The 19,709-nt window shown below is 37.3% G+C and overlaps 1 pseudogene; it reads right to left on the bottom strand.

The window, feature by feature from the left end:
* Positions 1–19,709, bottom strand: part of LOC118914297 (serine/threonine-protein kinase greatwall-like) — an 88,145-nt pseudogene that overhangs the window by 17,050 nt on the left and 51,386 nt on the right.

Genomic DNA, 19,709 nt, shown 5'->3' on the forward strand with positions numbered 1-19,709 from the left:
GAATAAAATACCCAAGAATAAAACTAACCAAGGAAGTGAAAGACTTATATTCCCTGAAAACTACAAGGCACTCTTAAGAGAAATTAAAGAGGACACTAACAAATGGAAACTCATCCCATGCTCTTGGCTCGGAAGAATTAATATTGTCTGAACAATGGCCATCCTGCCTAAAGCAATCTACAGATTCAATGCAATCCCTATCAAAATACCAACAGCATTCTTCAACGAACTGGAACAAATAGTTCAGAAATTCATATGGAACCACCAAAGACCCTGAATAGCCAAAGCAATCCTGAGAAGGAAGAATAAAGTGGGGGGGATTTCACTCCCCAACTTCAAGTTCTACTACAAAGCCACAGTAATCAAGAGAATTTGTACTGGCACAAGAACAGAGCCACAGACCAGTGGAACAGAATAGAGACTCCAGACATTAACTCAAACATATATGGTCAATTAATATATGAAAAAGGAGCCATGTGACATACAAAGGGGAAATGACAGCCTCTTCAACAGTTTGTGTTGGCAATACTGGACAGCTACATGTAAGAGAATGAAACTGGATCATTGTCTAAACCCATACACAAAAGTAAATTCAAAATGGATCAAAGACCTGAATGTAAGTTATGAAACCATAAAACTCTTAGAAAAAAACATAGGCAAAAATCTCTTGTTCATAAACACGAGTGACTTCTTCATGAACATATCTCCCCAGGCAAGGGAAACAATAGCAAAAATGAAAAAGTGGGACTATATTAAGCTGAAAAGCTTCTATACAGCAAAGGACACCACCAATAGAACAAAATGGCATCCTACAGGATGGGAGAATATATTCATAAATGACAGATCCAATAAAGGGTTGACATCCAAAATATATAAAGAGCTCACGCACTTCAACAAACAAAAAGCAAATAAGCCAATTAAAAAATGGGCAGAGGATCTGAACGGACAGTTCTCCAAAGAAGAAATTCAGATGGCCAACAGACACATGAAAAGATGCTCCACATCGTTAGTCATCAGAGAAATGCAAATTAAAACCACAATGAGATATCACCTCACACCAGTAAGGATGGCTACCATTCAAAAGACAAACAACAACAAATGTTGGTGAGGTTGTGGAGAAAGGGCAACCCTCCTACACTGCTTGGGGGAATGTAAATTAGTTCAAACACTACGGAAAGCAGTATGGAGGTTCCTCAAAAAGCTCAAAATAGAAATACCATTTGACCCTGGAATTCCACTTTAAGGAATTTACCCTAAGAATGCAGCAGCCCAGTTTGAAAAAGACAGATGCACCCCTATGTTTATCGCAGTACGATTTATAATAGCCAAGAAATGGAAGCAACCTAAGTGTCCATCAGTATATGAATGGATAAAGAAGATGTGGTACATATACACAATGGAATATTATTCAGCCATAAGAAGAAAACAAATCCTACCATTTGCAACAACATGGATGGAGGTAGAGGGTATTATGCTCAGTGAAATAAGCCAGGCGGAGAAAGAGAAGTACCAAATGATTTCACTCATATGTGGATTATAAGAACAAAGCAAAAACTGAAGGAACAAAACAGCAGCAGGATCACAGAACCCAAGAATAGACTAACAGTTAGAAAAGGGAAAGGGACTGGGGAGGATGGGTGGGAAGAGAGGGATAAGAGGGGGGAAAGAAGAAAGGGAGCATTATGATTAGCATGTATAATGTGGTGGTGGGGGGCATGAGAAGGGTTGTGCAACACAGAGAAGACAAGTAGTGATTCTACAGCATCTTACTACACTGATGGACAGTGACTGTAATGGGGTTTGTGGGGGTACTTGGTGATTGGGGGAGTCTCGTAAACATAATGTTCTGCATGTAACTGTAGATTAATGATAACAAATATATATATAGTTAATGGAAAGTTATAGACCAAAAATATTTTAATGTAAACAAGTGTCACTTCTTACAAGTGTAAGAAAAACCAAGCTGATGAGGATGAAGCTAAACTAATGGTAATTTATAATGAAAAACCAAAAAAAACACAAAAACCCAAAAGAAAAGCAAACCACGTGTTAAAATCCATGGTCAATAAGATGAATTGATGATGCACTGGTAAGAAAATACTTTTCCTAAAAAACTTGTATTCCACCCATCTGCAGGCGCTTGTGTAACCAGAGTTTTGTACCTAATATTGCAAACTGGTGCATGGTCATGAGGATTTTTACAAGATTACTCAGTTAGAGAGTCTTCAGTAAACTAATTGTGCCTGTTTTTGGTATGTGAAAATTAAACTTTATTAACTTAGTAATAATAATAATAATAATAATGAGTACTTAGTCATGAAGCAAATGAAAATTCCTGAATTACAACTCACTGAACTGCAAGCAGTACTATAATCCAATCATTGTTTTCCTCAGGTGAAGAAGTGGGAAGAAGAAGGTGAAGCTGTGGATATTTTGAAATATACAATATGCTTCCTTGAATAGAGAAGAGGTGAAATAATAGCAGTAGGAATGGAAATCTGGTTGGTTTATCCTGTGACATAGCTTACCTACAGACCAGTCTTTAGGGAAAGAAAAAAGACGAAGAAACCCTGGCTTAAATAAAAAATAATTTGACCTTCTCCTAAAATACAAATACCCAACAATAAAGAATAAACTCCTATTATTAAGAATAAGGAGCAAATACAACCCAAATGACTTTATCAAAGGAATGTTTATTCTTTGTGTTACCATTATTGTAGTCTAACATTACCAGGATTCTATGAAGGAATCTATAAAATTTGAAATTGTAGTTCCTCTCAGCTTTAGTATTTATTAGCCTTAATAGCGTAAGAAAGTCAAAAACAGAGTCTATAAATGAAATAAAATGAAGTAAATCTGTTCAGCAAGCAATCTCCTTAGGACAGATACTTTTAAAGACACACCTACATTACCTTTGTGGTCTACAAGTTATTTCTGACCCAGAAGATTTACCATTCCAGTAAATGAGAAACTGGTGGAAAACAGTGTAGGATCAAGTATAAGTTTTGAAATAAGATATAGGTTAAAAAAATCTCATAAGCTAATGTCTGTGTCATGGTAAGGAATTAAAAAGATATCTATCTAGATGCCTAGAAGCCAAACATTTGCTATGGATTTACTGCAAAAATTCAGAAAAATTTGGATCTCATTATATATCAAGCAAGAATAATTTCATACCCCAATGAGAAATAGTTCAAAAGAATTTGACAGAATATACAGAAAAAAGAAGATTACCTTGACTGCCATTCTGTAACACTTTCATTTCCTTACAGAATTTATACAAAAACATATAAAGTGTTTCTATCATTCCTTTGACATGCATAACTGGTTTTGGGGTGATACACCTCACTCTAACCTGGTGGTCCTTTTCCCATCTGGGACTGCTGTGGCATTCAGATTCCACACTGGATGCGAAGGTGTGGGACTGACTACTGGCACTTGATGTGGCCAGCCTTTTCCTAGACTGGAGGAGATTCGAAGTTAGACACTTCACAGGCATCCTGGGGTTGCACGCAACTGCTTCAAGACCTGTAGGGAAGAGAAAATACTGAAGCTTATGTTAATTCTTCATAATTAAGCTTCTTAATTCTTCACTGAACCTGAGTATACAGATAACTAGGAAAGTATTAAGTATGCGTATCAGAACTATTTCTATGTGAACATTATTCAACCCACAAGGATGGCTTTAAGTGTTTTGGGCATATAAATTCTGTCCTAATGTTAAAAAAAAAAGAACTCTCCATATTCATAAAGTAGAAATCAGGACAAGGGAACCAATTAATTAGGAGGAAATTCATTTTGAATATTTATTATCTAACTTAAAACTTCTTGATAAAGGCAATTATCTCACTCATTTGTGAGGAACAAAGGAAAACTGAAGGAACAAAACAGCAGCAGACTCACAGACCCCAAGAAGGAACTAGCAGTTACCAAAGGGAAAGGGGTGGGGGGAGAGAGGGAGAAGGGGATTAAGGGGTATTATGATTAGCACACATAATGTAGGGGGGTCACGGGGAAGGCAGTACAGCACAGAGAAGACAAGTAGTGACTCTATAGCATCTCACTATGCTGATGGACAGTGACGGCAATGGGGTGTGGGGGGACTTGGTAATATGGGTGAATGTAGTAACCACAATGTTGCTCATGTGAAACCTTTGTAAAACTGTATATCAATGATATCTTAAGAAAAAACTAAAAAAATATAAAAACTTCTTCATAAAGAAGCATTATTGATATGCTACATAGAGCTGAGATACAAGGTTGGAATGTGACCAAATTTACTTAGTTTAATTTGTATTTAAAACTACAGCTTTATTTTAATGGCGAGGGTTACATGCTTACAGGTGTGAATTACACACATTCATAAGGGAATTTTAAAACAAGTAATAGTAAACAAGTAAGTAATAGTAATTGGCTAAGGGCAAGCCAGTGCAACAAGGCAGCATCATCTACATGATACGTTATCATTGAAATAACGATGCTAAAAAGAATTGCTCTGTAACTTTATAATTAGACATAATACGCAATCATGCTTTTATTGTGTGCATGTAAAGATTTTATACATACATAAAAAGATATGTATATCGTTTTTCTTTCCCACAAAGTGTGAACATAACTTTAATCCCAAGTAAGTTCTTTGTCTTATCATTTAATTTATATAATTATAACAGTTTTTTTAATGTTTTAATTTAATAAATCTTGGAACTTTAACATTGAAAGAAGAATGTCAAAGTCCATCTAAAACAACTGTGTTTTTGGAACATAAATCCTCTCAGTGGAATTCCTGAAACTAACAGGACATTGACTGTGATATTTAACTAAACAGCTCAGGTGGTTTTTCCCAGTAATACGGGAACTTGTTTCTAAGTTAATGCCATGTGCACACTATATATTTGCTAGTAAGTTTTTTCGGGATCACTGGTATAATTGGACCATCCCTACTTTGGAACTTTGATGGCTCTCCTTTTCTACAGCTCACATTCTATGCTCCTTGTGACAACACTTGATCTTTCCCCAGCTACCCGCTAAGCTTCCTTTTCCACTGCACCTGCTACCACTTCTCACGTAACACATCAAGTCTATGTTGTCTGAAGATGGAATATAATTCCATGTGTCCATGCCTTTCTCATGCCTCTATCTGAAATGCCCTTTTGCAGTATGCTTAGAGCTATTGAGCTCTGTATTTCTCTTCCTAGGTCCAGTGTGGCTATTGCTCTGCCTTAATTTAGAGCCATTCCTGATTTTTCCAGTTAGCATTTATTACTTTCTGTGCTTTATCACAGTATGCCTCTTGCGGCATTTACTTTACAAGATTGTGACTACTGTCCCTTTATACCTGTAATCACCACAAAATTACACATTCTTCTGAGGCGAGGACCTCTCATTCACCTTCATAGCCACTCAAGGGAGCAGCATAATTCCTCACACCTTTCTGCTCTGACTAGATTTAAAAATAACTAAGGGAGATACAATTCTTTCTCCTTAAGAATAAGGCTTAAATAACACCTCCATGTTTTATATTTTAGCAGTTTTCTGTGCATCAAAGATACATATTGTTTTCAGCCATTTTTATTTTCACAGAAGAAACAAGATTGACTGAATTTGGAAGAAAGGGTCAGTAGATGAAAAATTGTATTTGTAATCAAGACTTGGCTTACCCACTTACTAGCATGTAACTAAACATTTTCAAATATTAGCTTCTCATTTCTAAGAGGAGACAACAATATATAATATGTATCCTAGATATGTACAGATTTTAGGACCAAATTCAAAGGAGGTAATACCTATGAAAACAACTACTGCTAATTACTCTTCAGAGCATCATTACTCACATCCCCAAGATGAAGAACATGAGTGCAGAGAATTAAAATGTCCCCTGTTGGTAAGTTATAAAGGGTGAAGATAAGTGCTATGCAAAATGCCCCAATATCCTCCTCTACTATGACTTTGTCTTTTATTGTGTGCTGATTTAAAAAATTATATCTTTACTTCAACTATTTCAAAATGTTTTGGAAATAATTTGAATAATGACACACAGTGTTAGTTCTACATCCTCTTTATGTAAACTTTCCATTAACCCAGTATAGTGAAATTTACCCAGTGGTCATTCTAATATTATAGCAAATTGAAGAATATCTCATTAACTAGACACTTTATTCTGTTGACATAAAGATCTGCAATGGTCCCTGTCAGAAATGGCATTTACTTGACAAAATATAGAATGCCACAGCGTGGCTAAATATTTGCATTTTGAAGTTACTCAATTGATATTAGAAATTTAAAAATTCAAAACCATTTTGTTCCTCAAGACACACTTAATGGAATGAATTACCATTTATTTATTTATCTATCTATCTATCTATCTATCTATCTATCTATCTATCTATCTATCTATCTATCTACTACCTACCTACCTACCTACCTACCTACCTACCTATCTGTCTACCTATCTGTTTGTTTAAGTGTCCTAAGTATCATTGATATACAATATTATGATGGTTTCACGTACACAAAAGTGGTTCAACATTCGCCCATATTATCAAGCCTCATGCCCTCCATTGTGGTCACTGTCTATCAGTATAGTAAGAAGTTATAGAGTCATTAGATGTTTTCTCCATGCTGTACTACTGTCCTAGTGACCTATCTATGTTGTGATTGTGAATAATAGGGCCCTTAATTACCTTCTCCCTTCCCTCCCATCCTTCCCAACCTTTCCCCTTTGGTAACCACTGTCCCTTCTCAGTGTTTATAAGTCTACTGCTTTTTTTGTTCCTTCTGTTACACTTTGTTTTTACACTCCATTATACTCACATGATTTTAGTAGTTTGTTAGAATAAGGAGTAGTGTCCTTTGGATCTATAGACATAGCACAAATTAGTTCTTGAGAAAGCTGTGATGTTTCAGAGCTGTGAGTTGAAAGAGTATTTGCAGAGCCTTGATTTTTTCCTGAGGCTGGTGTGAACTGTTATAAATAGAAAGACAAAAACAAATGCTAAGATCTATTTTATAAAACACCACATAAGTAGGTAATCTGTTAAAGTAACTTAACATGCTTATTATTTAAAAAAAGAAAAAGGATTTTTAATTATGAATGGCAATCATGAAAGGGCATGTTATGTGGTTTTTCTTATCAAGTACTTACAAATCCCAAAGAGCTGATGAGAGACAGTATCTGTCCTGGGGTTCTTGAATAATCTTGTCTAGGTTTAGCCATTGATGGTGTTGTAAGGATGTCCATCATATTGATATCTATATATGGAAAGCAAAGTATATGAAATTCTTTAAAAGTGTCAACTGCCATTTTGATTTAAGTCAGTAATCATCTGTTCTGAACTTTGCCCTTCTTTCTACAGTATTAACTCATCTACAGAATTGGCTTGTGCAAAATAAATGTACCCAGGGAAGCCACCATGCCATAGAGTAAACATAAGCAATTGAACAGAGAAAAGTAAATACTGTATGATCTCTCTTATGTAAGGAATCTAAAAAAACAAAAGAAAACAAAACCAATCTCACAGAAAATGAAATGATGGTTACCAAAGATGGGGGGTGGGTGGGAAAAATGGGTGAAGGGGATTGAAGAGTAAAACAATCTTTTAAATTAAAAATAATTTAAAAGATAAACATTTCTCTATTAAAAAAATCATTACTCTGACAGAACAGTCTTCCTCTGGAATGAAGATAATGCAGTGTATTGACCCAAAGTGTTAGCTTTTTACCATGTACTCAGTTACTAAACAGAGAGTGTTATCTAACTGGAAAAAAAATAATTCTTGGTAAATCAAATATTAGAAAAGAAGGTGGTAAAAACAAAAGCTAAGAAAGGAATCAAGATATTAGGAATATAAGTTAAATTTCAACATCAGAATCTATTTAAGGAATTAATACAAATTATGGGCCCCTCATTTTAACTAACATAAGTAGGTCAAGATAAAATTGATGCAGATTTTTATTAGGTTTCAGTGCATAACACTGTAAAGTAATTCAACATTCACACATATTATCATACTATGTTCTTTAAATTTCAACAATGGTAAGAGAAGTGTAATATTCTCTATGTGGCCTAAGATTTTAAAAGGTACACTGAAAGTCTGAACTTAAAAAATTTCATTTCTACCTCACACTGATGAAATAATGATGAACAGGTAACAATAAACATCGTAAAGAATGTTTTTCAATTAAGTGTTAAGAAGTATTATGACAATGATATATGAGATATGATTCCAAAAGCACAGGCAAAAAGCAAAAATAGAAAAATTGACTTCAAGCTTAAAAACATTTGCACATCAAAAGAAACAATCAACAGAATGAAAAGACAACTTACAGACTGTGAGAAAATATTTGCAAGTCATTTATCTGATGAGGTTAATATACAGAATACATAAAGAAGTACAACTCAGTAACAACAAAACATTAATAATCTAATTAAAAAGTAGACAAAGGACTTGGATAGACACTTCTGCAAAGAAGATATACAAATGTCCAACATGCTTACGAAAAAATGCTCAACATTAGTGATCAATAAAAAAAATTCCAATGAAAATTTCAGTGAAATATACTTCACACCTATTAGAATAGCCATTATCAAAAAAGAATATAAATGTTGGCAGGTGGTGGAGAAACTGGAACTCTTGTGCATTGCTGGTAGGTATGTGAAGTAGAGCAGCCCCATGAAAAAGACAAAGGAAGTTCTTCAAAAGCTTTAAAATAGAATTACTATACAGTTCAGCAATTCCACACTGGGTATATACCCGAAAGAAATGAAGGCAAGGTCTCTGAGAGACGTTTACACATTCATGTTCACTGCTGCACTATTTGCAAGAGCCAAGAGGTAGAAGCTACCCACATGTCTACTGACAGGTGAATGGATAAAGAAAATGTTTGGCCTTAAAAAAGAAGGAAATCCTGGCTCATGGCACAAGATGGATGAACCTTGAGGACATCATGCTAAGTAATACAAAATCACTCACAAGAAGATCTGTACTGCAAGATTCTACTTTCATAAGGTAATCAAAGTCACAGATTCGGAAAATGGACTGTGGTTGCCAGGACTGGGGTAGTGGAAAATGGGGTAGAGACTTTAGATTTACAAAACAAGAAAGTTATAGAGATCAGCTGCACAGAAATGTAAATATAGTTAACATTACTTTACTGTATACCTACAATGGTTAAAATGGCAAACTTTGTTATGAGCTTTTTTTAACATAATCAAAAAAGGAACAAAAGAAACCAAATTCATAAAGGTCTATATTTTGTTCAAAATGATTGTCATGGCGCTTATATTAACTTTAATGTACAACATTTGGGAGCCATCTTTAAATCATGAGATATGAAAGAAAAAAAAGAAACTTACAATATAAAAAGAATTTAAAATCATCAATAAATCCCCCTAATACACAATTTTCCTCATTTAAGCTTTCTTTACATAAATAAATAAATAAATTTTATTTTGGTATCATTAATCTACAATTACATGAGGAACATTATGTTTACTAGATTCCCCCCTACACCAAGTCTACCACAGAAACCCCATTACAGTCACTGTCCATCAGCATAGTAAGAAGATGTAGAATCACTACTTGTCTTCCTGTGTTGCACAGCCCTCCCCATGCCACCCCCACATTATACATGCTAATCATAATGCCCCTTTTCTCCCGCCACCCACCATACCTCCCTTTCCACACACCCACCCCAGTCCCTTTTGCTTTGGTAACCGTTAGTCCATTCTTAGATTCTGTGATACTGCTGCTGTTTTGTTCCTTCAGTTTTTTCATTGTCCTTGTACTCCACAGATGAGTGAAATCATTTGGTATTTGTCCTTCTCTGCCTGGCTTGTCCCACTGAGAATAATACCCTCTAGCTCCATCCACGTTGTTGCAAATGGTAGGATTTATTTTCTTCTTATGGCTGAATAATATTCCATTGTGTATATGTACCACATCTTCTTTATCCATTCATCTACTGATGGACACTTAGGTTATTTACATTTCCTGGCTATTATAAATAGTGCTGCGATAAACATAGGGGTGCATCTATCTTTTTCAACTGGGCTGCTGCATTCTTAGGGTAAATTCCTACAAGTGGAATTCCTGGGTCAAATGGTATTTCTATTTTGAGCTTTTTGAGGAACCTCCATACTGCTTTCCACAATGGTTGAGCTAATTTACTTTCCCACCAGCAGTGTAGGAGGGTTCCCCTATCTACACAACCTCACCAACATTTGTTGTTTTTTGTCTTTTGGATGGCGGCCATCCTGACTGGTGTGAGGTGATATCTCATTGTGGTTTTAATTTGCATTTCTCTGATGACTAGCGATGTGGAGCATCTTTTCATGTGTCTGTTGGCCATCTGAATTTCTTCTTTGGAGAACTGTCTGTTTAGCTCCTCTGCCCATTTTTAATTGGATTATTTGCTTTTCGTTTGCTGAGGTGCATGACCTCTTTACATATTTTGGATGTCAACCCTTTATCGGATCTGTCATTTATGAATATATTCTCCCATCCTGTAGGATGCCGTTTGTTCTATTGGTGGTGTCCTTTGCTATACAGAAGGATTTCAGCTTCATATAGTCCCACTTGTTCATTTTTGTTTTTGTTTACCTTGCCTGGGGAGATATGTTCATGAAGAAGTCGCTCATGTTTATGTCCAGGAGATTTTTGACTATGTTTTTTTCTAAGAGTTTTATGGTTTCATGACTTACATTCAGGTTTTTGATCCATTTTGAATTTACTTTTGTGTATGGGTTTAGACAATGATCCAGTTTCATCCTCTTACATGTAACTGTCCAGTTTTGTCAGCACCAGCTGTTGAAGAGGCTGTCATTTCCCCACTGTATGTCCATGGCTCCTTTATCATATATTAATTGACCATATATGTTTGGGTTAATGTCTGGAGTCTCTATTCTGTTCCACTGGTCTGTGGCTCTGTTCTTGTGCCAGTACAAATTGTCTTGATTACTGTGGCTTTGTAGTAGAGCTTGAATTTGGGGAGCAAGATCTCCCCCACTTTATTCTTCCTTCTCAGGATTGCTTTGGCTATTTGGGGTCTTTGGTGGCTCCTTATGAATTTTAGAACTATTTGTTCCAGTTCACTGAAGAATGCTGTTGGTGTTTTGATAGGGATTGCATTGAATCTGTAGATTGCTTTAGGCAGGATGGCCATTTTGACAGTATTAATTCTTCCTAGCCAAGAGCATGGGATGAGTTTCTTTGCTAGTGTCCTCTTTAATTTCTCTTAAGAGGGCCTTGTAGTTTTCAGGGTATAGGTCTTTCACTTCCTTGGTTAGGTTTATTCCTGGGTATTTTATTCTTTTTGATGCAATTGTGAATGGAATTGTTTTCCTGATTTCTCTTTCTGGTAGTTCATTGTTAGTGTATAGGAAAGCAACAGATTCTGTGTATTAATTTTGTATCGTGTGACTTTGCTAAATTCTGATATTAGTTCTAGTAGCTTTGGAGTGGAGTCTTTAGGGTTTTTTATGTATAATATCATGTCATGTGCAAATAGTGACAGTTTGACTTCTTTACCAATCTGGATTCCTTGTATTTCTTTGTTTTGTCTGACTGCTGTGCTTAGTACTTCCAGTGCTATGTTGAATAAGAGTGGAGAGAGTGGGCATCCCTGTCTTGTTCCCAATCTTAAATGAAAAGCTTTCAGCTTCTCACTGTTAAGTGTGATGTTGGCTGTGGGTTTATCATATATGGCCTTTATTATGTTGAGGTACTTGCCCTCTATACCCATTTTGTTGAGAATTTTTATCATGAATGGATGTTGAATTTTGTCGAATGCTTTTTCAGCATCTATGGAGATGATCGTGTGATTTTTGTCCTTCTCTTTGTTTATGTGGTGGATGATGTTGATGGATTTTCGAATGTTGTACCATCCTTGCATCCCTGAGATGAATCCCACTTGGTCATAGTGTATGATCCTCTTGATGTATTTTTGAATTCAGTTTGGTAATATTTTGTTGAATATTATTGCATCTACATTCATCAGGGATATTGGTCTGTAATTTTCTTTTTTGGTGGGGTCTTTGCCTGGTTTTGGTATTAGGGTGATGCTGGCTTCATAGAATTGAGTTTGGGAGTATTCCCTCCTCCTCTATTTTTTGGAAAACTTTAAGGAGAATGGGTATTATGTCTTCTCTGTATATCTAAAAAAATACTGCGGTAAATCCATCTGGCCCGGAGGTTTTGCTCTTGGGTAGTTTTTTGATTACCGCTTCAATTTCGTTGCTGGTAATTTGTCTGTTTAGATATTCTGCTTCTTCCTTGGTCAGTCTTGGAAGGTTGTATTTTTCTAGGAAGTTGTCCAATTTTTGTAGGTTTTCCAGCTTGTTAGCATATAGATTCTCATAGTATTCTCTAATGATTCTTTGTATTTCTGTGGGGTCCATCATGATTTTTCCTTTCTCTTTTCTGATTCTGTTGATGTGTGTAGATTCTCTTTTTCTCTTAACAAGTCTGGCTAGGGGCTTACCTATTTTGTTTATTTTCTCAAAGAAACAGCTCTTGGTTTCATTGATTTTTTTCTATTTTATTCTTCCCAATTTTATTTATTTCTTCTCTGATCTTTATTATGTCCCTCCTTCTGCTGACTGTAGGCCTCATTTGTTCTTCTTTTTCCAATTTCAGTAATTGTGACTTCAGACTATTCATTTGGTATTGCTCTTCCTTCTTTAAATAGGCCTGGATTGCTAAATACTTTCCTCTTAGAACTGCTTTTGCTGTGTCCCACAGAAGTTGGCTCTTTGTACTGTTGTTTTCATTTGTCTCCATATATTGCTTGATCTCTATTTTAATTTGGTCATTGATCCATTGATTATTTAGGAGCATGTTGTTAAGCCTCCATGTGTTTGTCAGCCTTTTTGCTTTCTCTGTGCAATTTATTTCCAGTTTTATACCTTAGTGGTCTGAGAAGTTGTTTGGTGGGATTTCAATCTTTTGGAATTTACTGAGGCTCTTTTTGTGGCCTAGTATGTGGTCTATTCTGCAGAATGTTCCATGTGCACTTGAGAAGGATGTGTATCCTGCTGCTTTTGGGTGTAGAGTTCTGTAGATGTCTAGTAGGCCCATCTGTTCCAGTGTGTTGTTCATTGCCTCTGTGTCCTTACTTATTTTCTGTCTGGTGGATCTGTCCTTTGGAGTGAGTGGTGTGTTGAAGTCTCCTAGAATGAAAGCATTGCATTCTGTTTCCTCCTTTAATTCTGTTAGTATTTGTTTCACATATGTTGGTGCTCCTCTGTTCGGTACATACATATTTATAAAAATTACATCTTTTTGTTGGACTGACCCCTTTATAATTATGTAATGTCCTTCTTTATCTCTTGTTACTTTCTTTGTTTCGAAGTCTATTTTGTCTGATACTAGTACTGCAACACCTGCTTTTTTCTCCCTGTTGTTTGCATGAAATATCTTTTTCCATCCCATGACTTTCAGTCTGTGTATGTCTTTGGGTTTGACGTGAGTCTCTTGGAAGCAGCATACAGATGGGTCTTGCTTTTTTATCCATTCTGTTACTCTGTGTCTTTTGATTGGTGCATTCAGTCCATTTACATTTAGGGTGATTATTGAAAGTTATGTACTTATTGCCATTGCAGGCTTTAGATCCATGGTTACCAAAGGTTCAAGGGTAGCTTCTTTACTATCTGTCTAACTTAACTTGCTTATTAAGCTATTATAAACACAGTCTGATGATTCTTTATTTCTCTCCCTTCTTATTCTTCCTCCTCCATTCTTTATATGTCAGGTGTTCTTTTTCTGTGCTCTTTTGGGTTTCCTTTGACTGCTTTTGTGAGTAGTTGATTTTATTTTTTGCCTTTAGTTAGTATTTGGTTGGTCTGCTTTCTTTGCTGTGATTTTATTTTCTCTGGTGACATCTAATTAGGCTAAGGAATGCTTCCATCTAGAGCAGTCCCTTTAAAATACCCTGTAGAGGTAGTTTGTGGCAGGCACATTTCCTCAAATTTTCCTTACTTAAACCCTCCTTCATATTTAAATGGTAATCTTGCTGGATACAGTATTCTTGGCTCAATGCCCTTCCATTTCATTGAATTAAATATATGATGCCATTCTCTTCTGGCCTGTAAGGTTTCTGTTGAGAAGTCTGATGATAGCCTAATGGGTTTTCCTTTGTAGGTGACCTTTTTTCTCTCTCTGGCTGCCTTTAATACTCTGTCCTTGTGCTTGATCTTTGCCATTTTAATTATTATGTGCCTTGGTGTTGTCCTCCTTGGGTCCCTTCTGTTGGGAGTTCTGTGGGCTTCCATGGTCTGAGGAGTATTTCCTCCCCCAATTTGGGGAAGTTTTCAGCAATTATTTCTTGAAATACACTTTCTATCCCTTTTTCTCTCTTCTTCTTCTGGTACCCCTATAATGTGAATATTGTTCTGTTTGGATTGGTCACACAGTTCTCGTAGATTCTTTCATTCCTGGAGATCCTTTTATCTCTCTCTGCCTCAGCTTCTCTGTGTTCCTGTTCTCTGATTTCTATTCCATTAATGGCCTCTTGCACCTCATCCAGTCTGCTCTTAAGTCCTTCCAGAGATTGTTTTATTTCTGTATTCTTCCTGCCAACTTTATCCTTTAGCTCTTGCATATTTGTCTGCAGGTCCATCAGCATGGTTATGACCTTTATTTTGAGTTCTTTTTCAGGAAGATTGGTTAAATTTATCTGCCCAGGCACTGTCTCATGGGTTGTCTGGGTTATTCTCGAGTGTATCAGATTCTTCTGCCTTTTCATGGCCATAGAGGTACTGCTTGGTAGTCGCCTTTCCCTCCTAGAACAAAATCCGTGGGCAGTTGGCATGTGTGTTAGCTGGGCTTCCTCTGACGGTTACCCACTTACGGGGAGAAGCTTCTGGTTTTATTTCCTGAGCCACCGCAGGCAGAGCAGGCATTGCAGCAGCCCATAGCCCCTTGGGGAGGGGCAGGCACGCTGGGTGTGCTCTCCTGCGAGAACTGCGACACTTAGCACCTTGTCCCGGCTTCCTCAGTGCACGCCAGCAGGGCCTCTGAGTCTGGTCTGGGCTGCTGCAGAGTAGGCTCTGGGCAGCTGCTGTGGGTGTGGCTGCTCTCAGGCTGCTCCCCTAGTATGGCGGGGCCACGCCAGAGGGGGAATGGACGGGAGGTTGTTTATTGCCATGAGGGGCTTCAGAGCTGTGCTGCCTCATAGGGCACTAGAGTGCCTGAATTTCCCTGGGATTCCCAGCCACTGGACTGAGTGTGCTGGGACACTTCCTTCTAGTTGTGAGGATCCTGTCCCTTTAAGATTTTCAAAAAGCACTTGCTTTTCTTTTGTCTCAGGGGCAACAGCTGTGGGGACCAGCCCACAGATTTTACTGTTCCATTTCCCTAAAATCCAGCACACCACACAATGTGTGTCTGTGCTCCTGGTGCGGATGATTAGGGCTGGGTATTTAGGAGTCCTGGGCTTCCACTCCCTCCCCGCTCCAACTCCTCTCTTCCTGCTGGGGAGCTGGGGTGAGGAGGGCACTCGGGTCCCGCCGGGCTGCAGCTTGTATCTTACCCCCTTCGTGAGGCGCTGAGTTCTTGCAGAAGTAGATGTACCCTGGCTGTTGTACTGTATATTCTGGTTTCTCTTTTAGGAATAGTTGTATTTGTTTTATTTTCAAAAATATATATCTTTTTTGGGAGATTTCCGTGGCCCTACTCACACCGCCATCTTGGCTCCTCCCTTTTCCAATATTTTATCTGCAACCTGGGGAGTTATATTTGCTTCACAATTTAAAAACTGTCTAGGTTTTAGAAATCCAATGTGATAAACATACAGCATAGCGTACAACACTTCTAGTGGCATCTCATCTAGCTACCTGTATTCAAATATCCATGTACTCATACATTCATGGAATGTATGAGTCATCAAGTAAAATAGGATTAATAAAAACTACAAACAGCCTATATCATCTCAGGTTAGGTTTTACCTAACACATGAAAAACCTTAAAGTATTCAACTCTTTTTGAAATTTGTCCTTGTAGACAAAGAATTATAGATCTGTACATTTTTTCAAATAATTATAATCCCATGGTTTGTAATTTGTAAGCTCAATTTTGAATTCCACTATTCAGTTATTTCTATCCTCTACCATTTAATACATAATGCACTATGACACCAAAGCAATGAGTTATCATTTATCCATGTTTCTTTGATAAATGTATGTAATTTCTAGTTTCTCCCTATTAGAAACAATGCTTCTACAAATAATTTTGTTCACATATATTGTTCCTTCGAATGCTTTCCTTAGAATAAGTGCCACAATACAGGTCGCTAGGTCAAAAACAATTAAAGCCTTTTGTTTCTTAAAACACACTGGTAAATATCCTTTGCAAAGCGCCATGCTAATTTACAATGCCTCTAGTAAAACTCAGTGTTCTTTTCAGTCTCATTAACTTTGGATCTCCAGTTCTCCTTTTTGGGGGGCCAGCTTAATAGTGTATTAATGTATACATTATTTTTTTAAATTAGAATTTCTTCCATCACTAGTAGTGAAATTAATATATTCTCATGTGTGTGTGTGTGTGTGTGTGTGTGTGTGTGTGTGTGTGTGAATTCTGTGTTCATTTTCTTTGCCTGTTGTTTATTATGTACATTTGAATAAGTTCTTTAAGGGTTAACTTTTAATCATTATAATTATTTTAGTCATTTTATTGATGTTTAACTGGTCAGAACAAATTTTAGTAGGAATAAGAAGTCAGAAGAACAGAAACTGAGTTCTTTTTGACGATCCAAAGATCTTTGAGGACCTTTGGGCAATCAAGAATATACATGTTTCTAGACTATCTTGGAACAAATAATCATCAAATTTTATTCATTATAAACTAAAAATGAAAACAGAGGAAGTTAATGAAGCGTAGTGTCTAAAAATTTCTTGGATTTTTAAAAAGGTAACTTACCTGCTATTTTTCTTACCTCTATTCAAAGTAACTTTGGAAAGGCCAAAATCTGTTAACTTAATATGACCTTCATTAGAAATTAGCATGTTATCTGGTTTCAAATCCCTGTGCATACAAAAGACAAGTAGCAGATAACTAAAAAACAGCTAGTGTTGCTAACAGAATTAACAGGGAAAAAAATAGAAGGTTACAGAAGAATCAAATCCTATTTATTTTCCCTAAAATAAGTACTCATTGATGGCTTTCAAAGTGCAGAAAACAACTCTCAAAAGCAAACCATCTTTTGTATATTTGAATCTACAAGCATGTTAATGGATTTAATGCTAGATTGTCTTTGGCATTACTCATTACATACTCCATTAAAATAAATAAGCTTCATCAGATAAAATAAACCATAAGCCTGGTCAAATCACATTTACCTCTTTCAAGGAGGGTAAGACTAAGCCTTAAGAAAAAAGCCACATAACCTGATTTTCTTTGCACCAAGCAAAACACTGTAAATTAGCTGGGTATGACGGTAAAGGAGTGGAAAAAAGATGCAATATTCTTCACAATAAAATGGCACACCCACAGTCAAAACAATTGAAAAAGCACAGGGAGACGAAAAAAACAGTTGACTCTATTTCTAAACTCACAGAAGTTACTACTAAACTTTAGATAACCCAGGTAAATAGGCAAGTGGTAATGCAAATATTTAAGACTCCAATATCTGATACGTAATTTGATAACCTATGCTTTTCAGTAACAGTTTGGAGAAAAGTCAGTCTTTACCTGTGGATGATTCCATGTCTGTGAAGATAGTCTAGAGCCAATGCTACCTCAGAAAGGTATTTCACAGCCATCTCTTCATCAAAATAACCATATATATGAAGGAGAGACTTGACATCCCCACCAATAAGATATTCCATTACCTATCAAAAGGGAATATAAATGTGGCAAACAAAGCCACTACTATTAAATGTAATGTGAGCATATTTTTAGCATAGTTCTACAAGAGATACAAATTTTCTTGGTATTACTCAGTACAAATTAATTCCAGGTTTGCTCATGTTCCCATAGGTTTTTCATTTAATTTAAGCTGTTTAAAAATTCAGACTTACTGAAAAGGTGTAAGAATAGTAGAATGATATCCCATATATTCTTCCATCTAGATTCACTAGTTGTTAGCATTTTGCCACATCTGCTCTCTTTCTCTCCACATATATGAATATGAAGTAAATATTTACACTAATCACTAATTATGTTAGAAAATAAACATAAGAACACAATATCATTAATCTACATTTCTTACATGCATGTATTTTTGTTCAGAATAAGCAGCTTAAAAAATATGGTAACATTAGCAACTGGGATTAATATACAACTTTTAAATTATTGCTGAAGAGGCGGAGAAAAGATGGCCGCGTGAGTAATGTGGCAGAAATCTTCTTCCAAAACCACATATATTTTGAAAATACAGCACATACAACCATTACTAAAAGAGTGACCAGAAGTAATGGTACACCAGCCAGTCTACATCTGCGAGAACCCAACATCTCACAGAAAAGGTAAAGTACAAAGCCACGACCCAGCAGGACCTGAGGACTCACCCCACAGCAGCTCACTGGCAGGAGGAAAAGAATCAGAGCAGGGAGGGAGAGGAAGCACAGGACTGCTCAATACCCAGCCCTAGAAATCTACCCCAGGAGCACAGACCCACACTGCATAGTGTTCTGGAGATAAGAGGGGCAGAAAAGCAAAGTCTGAGACTAAGATTGTGAATAGGTTCCCACAACTGGCTGCCCTAGGACAAAAGAAAAACAGGCGCTTTAAAAGACTTCTCTTTTAAAGGGGCAAGGGTTTAGGAAAAGGAACAGGTGGACAAAATCGTCCTGGAACACTCGGCCCAGCAGGCTGGAAACTTTCAGGAGCTTCAGGCGCCCTATCCCCCTGGTTGGCAATGCAGCCCCAAGGCCCCTCACCACGACAAGCACCCTGTGGTTCCTTTCACCCTGCCAGCACCTGCGAGCAAACCACCTGTCCTGGCCATTGCGGCAGACCAGCCGGAGGGCAGCCCTGCCTACTGCAACTACACAGCTTAACGCAGAGGCTTCTCCCTGCACATGGCTAAGGGGCCCAGACCCAGAGGCTGCTCCCTGCATGCGGTTGACCAGCAAAGACAGCAGAGACGGGCACTGAGACCAGGAAGCATGAAACAGCTTTGTTCTTGCAGGTGCTGCGCCACTCGACTGCGACCCCCACCATCACCCTAGGTCATCCCACGGGCAACCCCACCCACAGCAGTTTAGGGGATTAACCCACAGGCTGCTCCCTGCACGTGGTTAACTAGCACAAACAGTGGAGAGAGGTATGGTGACCAGCAAGCAGGAAGGGACTTTTTCCTCTCAGCTGACACCTGTGCCACTCACCTGCCACCACTCCCATTGCTCCAGGACTATGGAAAGGCAGAACCTTGTTCAATTCAAAATCCCTCAAACACCAGAAAGAGGGTTTGGTGAGACTGAAATCACAAATCTTCCTGAAAAAGAATTCAAAATAAAAGTCACAAGCATGCTAATGGAGCTACAGAAAATTATTCAAGAGCTTAGGGACAAATTCAGGAGGGACATAACTGAAATGAAACAAACAATGGAGGGATTTAAAAGCAGATTAGGTGAGGTAGAGGAGGCAGTAAATGAAGTAGAAATGAGAGAAGAGGAATACAGAGAAGCTGAGGCAGAGAGATAAAAAAAGGATCTCTAGGAATGAAAGAATATAAGAGAACTGTGTGACCAATCCAAATGGAACAGGTGGACAAAA

Source organism: Manis pentadactyla, chromosome 3 (genome assembly GCF_030020395.1).
Source record: "Manis pentadactyla isolate mManPen7 chromosome 3, mManPen7.hap1, whole genome shotgun sequence".
Taxonomy (NCBI): domain Eukaryota; kingdom Metazoa; phylum Chordata; class Mammalia; order Pholidota; family Manidae; genus Manis; species Manis pentadactyla.